At 34.1% G+C, this 5,345-nt stretch overlaps 1 non-coding gene across 1 annotated transcript; it reads right to left on the bottom strand.

Annotated features, from left to right (window-relative positions):
- Positions 1–5,016: 5,016 nt before the first annotated feature.
- Positions 5,017–5,120, bottom strand: LOC126007552 (U6 spliceosomal RNA). Its single transcript, XR_007495103.1, has one exon. It is a non-coding gene; the product is annotated as a U6 spliceosomal RNA (small nuclear RNA).
- Between the last annotated feature and the right edge of the window lie 225 nt (positions 5,121–5,345).

The raw sequence follows: 5,345 nt of genomic DNA, 5'->3' as shown, positions 1-5,345 counted from the left end.
ACACATGTTCCTTTTATGTCATTAGAAATAGTCGGGAGGAGGGTGCTGAATCCTGGAACCACTTTAGTCTGTGATTTGGCATTCTGGAGTCTGCAAAATAACTCCCAGCAGTTCCATATCGAGAAATGCATTTGCATTTGAGTGGAATCTAATCAGAAACCTAGTATGGTAGCAATGTTACACAATGAAGGAAGGAGGAGGCCAGGAGGCTGCTGAGAGTAAACAAGTAGGAACAAAGTACTGGTCTCTTTCCAGCCTGAGTCCATCCTCTCAACTTGGTAGCTGGTTGGCTGCAAGCTTGGGCAGGGACAATAATGTGCTTCCTGGGGAGCCAAGAACAGAGAATAAAAATGGTTAAATATGGGTAATAGGTGGTGGGAATGAGGGTGCAAAGAATCAAAGTAAGCTTCTGGGCAGAGAGCCAGGGCAGAAAGGAGAGCATACAACATAGACTTTCTTACATGACAAATAGATTAAACCCAATGATATCCAAATAATCTTCTATATGTTCTGCTCAGGGGTGCTAGCCCCCATGCAGTTTCACAATAGACAGGAGTAGTAGGCAAAGTTGCCTGTAAATTCCTGAAGCCAGCATCTCTTGTGCTGCCATTCCCCACACTGGCAAAATCTCCTGGCTCCCAAGAAGAAAAAAGATCCTCAAGAGCTGGAAGCTGGGAAGTTCACAACCCCCACCCAAACCCTCCCTCCGGAGCCAAGTGGGAAATGGGGAAAGCCTGAGATACTCTTTAAGCTCCTCGTCATTGGGACCCACTTCACTGGCTCACCTGGGCATGTGGCCCAAGGGTAGCCCTGGAGTTCAGGAGGAAGGTGGTGGAAGGGTGCTGGGGTGTATATATCTCTCTCTTATTGCAATGTCTGCAGGCTTTAGCAAAGATAATCAGTTAGGTAGTTAATCTAAGGGACCTTTGTAGTGGTTTAAACCAAAGAGTTTCTATTTGTTACAATAATGCTTACTGTGGTACTTAAACCAAAACTTCTTATGAACATTATCTTTCTAATAACACATGAAACACCAAGTTAAGAGAAATTATTTGCACTATTCTTCATGATTCATTACTTCTTTGTTTTGGGTAAGATAGGATAATAATCAGAAAATATCAAATATTTTTACAGATTTAAGTTCTCCTAACCAGAAATATAGATTGATGATAAATGAGAAATAATTCAGTTAGCAAATTATTTCAAAGTGGATAATAGGTTTATTGTAGGCCTAGAATTGGGACAAAAAGACAATAAATGTTTACTATAAAACACTTAATGTTATCATGTAATAATATGTGATATAATCTTCTTGAACCTTGAATGAACTATTACACTATTTTCTAAAGTAAGAAGTCTATTTCATAACTCTATAGCATACTATAGCACAAACAACCAAAGGAAAAATAGAAAGGAATTGCCATCATGAAAAACTGCAATACAAAGATCATCTTTCTAAAATTTCAAATAATGAATACACCATCCATAGATTGAAATATGTTATAAATATTTTCTTTTGTAAAACTAAGTGCTTTAAAAAATCAGACAAATGTAATATATTCGTATCTCTTTAATATCCCACTTATCTATAAGATCTATAATGAGAGTAATAAGAAATTAGAGAAGTACAAATAGGACATTGTTTTCAAATTAGATAATTATGAATCTTGCAGAAGATAATACAAATTTTATTTTATCTATATTGTATATTTAAGAAGTATTGGGAAGTAAAATTGTTAGTCTAGCTTAGGGCTATGTGCTTAGTTATTCATGGAAAAAGTATCAAAAGACGCATTTTAATTTTCACTTTGGAGAGGAAGATGTTTGGAGAGGAAGATATAGATTTTCAAGCCTTGAAGAACCCTGAATTGCCTTTTTGATATAAAAAATTAGGTTTTAAATATAACATTACTGAAAAGAACCCACAAAAATTATCAGTAACGAATTACTTATATCACTTAAAGACAAAAAGAGATCATATTATAAGACAAAGAAATCATATTATTGTCATTTCCTTGCATTCCCACAACCAACCACACTACAAAGCCTACCATATACACTGCTGTATTTGGTGATGGATTTTAATATATTAGCGCAAATTGGCACTAGGAAGATGTGTTTGCTACTTATTAAGAAATGGCCAGCATATTTATTTGCAATTACTTGTATTTTGTTCTAGACATATAGGAAGTTAGATGATAAACCTCATCTTATGTTGCCTTCTTTAGCATCTACAGAGAGAATTTAAAGTTTTTAAGTTGTGTAGATAGGGAAAATCCATTAATCTGATTGTCAAGTAATGAATAATGAATCATTTTTACTTGTAGCTCATAAATAGACTTTGGAAAGTTTAGTTTCCTAACCTTTCATCTTCCCAATTTCCTAACCTTTTCAAAGAGAATGTGTGCTGGGAGGATGAATTTGTAAAAATAATAACATAAAAACTTGGTGGAAGTGTTGGTATTTGGAGGTTAAATAGCCTCATGTCATTGTCAGTGAAAATTACTGTATAAAGACAACTAAGAGAAGGAAATTTGTCAAAGGGTTTTTAAAGGGCCATCGCAAACTGCTGATGAAAGTAAATGAAGCTATGAACGAGATTTATGAAGACTGGCTTAGAAATAAATATTGTTATGAGGCACTTTTGGAATTCCCTACTGTTATTAGGGCCAGAAGAGAAAGATGAGAAAGAGAATACTGGATTTTGTTTGCCAGCAGACACATTAGTCACCACAATTCAGATATCAGCTGTGAAATTCACTGCACTCTGTGCGTAGCGGTGGCAGTAAATGTGATTTTCCCAGCTTGCATTAAAAGAATCTTTATTTAAGCAACATGGTTACAAACATGCTTGTAATTGGGTTTCAGTTAAAAAAAAATGTAACCCCCTTTTCATCAGTGTAACCTTCCCACCAGCAATGTCCGCCATCTTCCTCCTCCCCCACCCCTTGACTATCTTTGAGACAGATATTTTATTTCTCTCACTACCATTGTCATGATAGTTGTTGGTGTAGTTATTTCTTTAACTGTACTAACCACTCCTTGTGGTAAGCTTCGTATCATGAGCTGGTTCTTTCAAACCTCATCTCTATTGTCTTTGGGTATTATTACTATTCTATCTTTTATTTTTCTCAAATCCCACAGATGAGTGAGACTAATTTATCTCTCTCCCTCTGACTCATATCATTCAGCATAATAATTTACATTTCCATCCATGTATAGGAAAATTTTATGACTTCATATTTTCTTATATCAGCTTGCATCTCTTAATAGGCAATGAATAAGCATATTCAAAGGTTATAAGTAACCTATAGGAAAATGAGCAATAAAACTATTATGCAAAGGAAACAATAGAAATAGTTAAATGTTAATTAAAACAAGTTATAATATGCTGTAAAATTTTTTGTGATACTTGTTCACTCTGTAAGGGAAATAGCTTGTGTTCCAGGTTGACTTACAAGTTTTAACAGTCTGTATATACAGAAGAAAGCAGCCTTAAAAGACTCTCTTGAGGTTAGCAGGAATTCATTGAAACCTTGTGTAGGTGGAAGTAATCAATTTCTTCCCATTATACAAGGAAATGTTTGAGAAAATTCATCAACTCACTGAAATCTTTATATTTTTATCCCCATCATGATAGTGGGCTGCTTTGTATTTATTTGTTTGCATCTTTAAAAATTATAATTACTTTATTTAAGCAACATGGTTACAAAATTGTTTATGATTGAATTTCAGTTATAGAATGTAAACAATCCTTTACCATACATATCTTGCCACCCATGTCTGCTATTTCCCACTCATAAGTCCGTACTTGTCTGTCTATGGGGCAGGCATTTTACTTCCCCTTCTCTCTTTTATTTTATTTTGACACTTATTTGCACTATTGGTAATGATGGGTATCATGCATAGCACTGTATTCCCTTTCAACACCCAGTTCTTGTCCAGAGTGAATTCTTTATTCTTAACTATCTGCTTTCATATTTTAGCTTGAAATTTTGTTGTCACAGACTATTATTCTAAAATAATTTAAGTTATAATCACAGTTACAATTTATTAAGGTTATATATGATTGAGTAATTGCTTACGTCCTTTTAGCAAAAGAAAATTTAGGTCATTGAAATTCTTTAATTCTCTAAGAATGTTACAGATGGAAACTTTTTTGAGAGATGTGTATTATGTATTCTTATCTTGATTCAATGAGCAAAATTAAAACTCTTTGTAAAAGTATTTATAGCTCACCAAAAAATTCTATAAAATTCATAGTTCCATTACTGAGTTTAAAATAATCAGCTGAATAATCATAGAATAAATTACTTAGTTTTGTAATGCTCATCTATTAATTGAGAATGACAATATTCTCACAGCTTTTTAGGGAAATTAAATTAAATACCAGAAAATACAGTGGTAGCTGTTTAGGACTTAAAATGTTAACCTATATTTTCATTGTTAAACAAAATACATTCACTAATAAATGCATTTGAATTTCCTAATAAAGGGTTGGAAAAGAATACAGTTGTTAAGAATTGCTATTATGGGCCCGGAGAGATAGCACAGCGGCATTTGCCTTGCAAGCAGCTGATCTAGGACCAAAGGTGGTTGGTTCGAATGCCGGTGTCCCATATGGTCCCCCGTGCCTGCCAAGAGCTATTTCTGAGCAGACAGCCAGGAGTAACCCCTGAGCACCGCCAGGTGAGGCCCAAAAAACAAAAAACAAAAATAATTGCTGTTATACTAAAACTCCTCATATTTCTCATAAGTAATTATAATATAAATCACTTAAGATTGACATACCTTTGATTGAACAATTAGATTTCTACATATGACATATTTTAAAATTTTGTAAGTGATGGTGATTATTTTTACTGTAAACATGATTTATTTATATCTTTATTTATTTATTTATTTACTTATTTATTTATTTTACAGTAAACATAATTTATTTATATCTCAAGATTTAAAATAGAATACTAGATTGTTTTAAGTACAATGTTGGAAGTAATTCACAAATAATTTTTTCCAAATATGGTATGCTTCACAAATTTGCGTGCAATCCTTGCACAGGGGCCATGCTAACTTCTGTATTATTCCAATTTTAGTATATGTGCTACCAAAGCAAGCACCATAAATATATTTTTTTTGTTTTGTTTTTGAGCCACATCCAGTGGTTCTCAGGGGTTACTCTTGGCTCTGAGCTCAGAAATAGCTCCTAGCTTGGGGGACCATATGGGATGCCAGGGGATCAAACTGTGATCCATTTTAGGTTAGTGCATGCAAGGCAAACACCCAACCGCTTATGCCACTGCTCCAGCCTCCAGAATACATTTTTATCCTTTCAAAACGTGTGA

The sequence above is a fragment of the Suncus etruscus genome, chromosome 4 (assembly GCF_024139225.1).
Source record: "Suncus etruscus isolate mSunEtr1 chromosome 4, mSunEtr1.pri.cur, whole genome shotgun sequence".
NCBI lineage: Eukaryota > Metazoa > Chordata > Mammalia > Eulipotyphla > Soricidae > Suncus > Suncus etruscus.
Note: the sequence above shows the minus strand (reverse complement) of the source record. Positions and strands in the feature narration are given on the sequence as shown.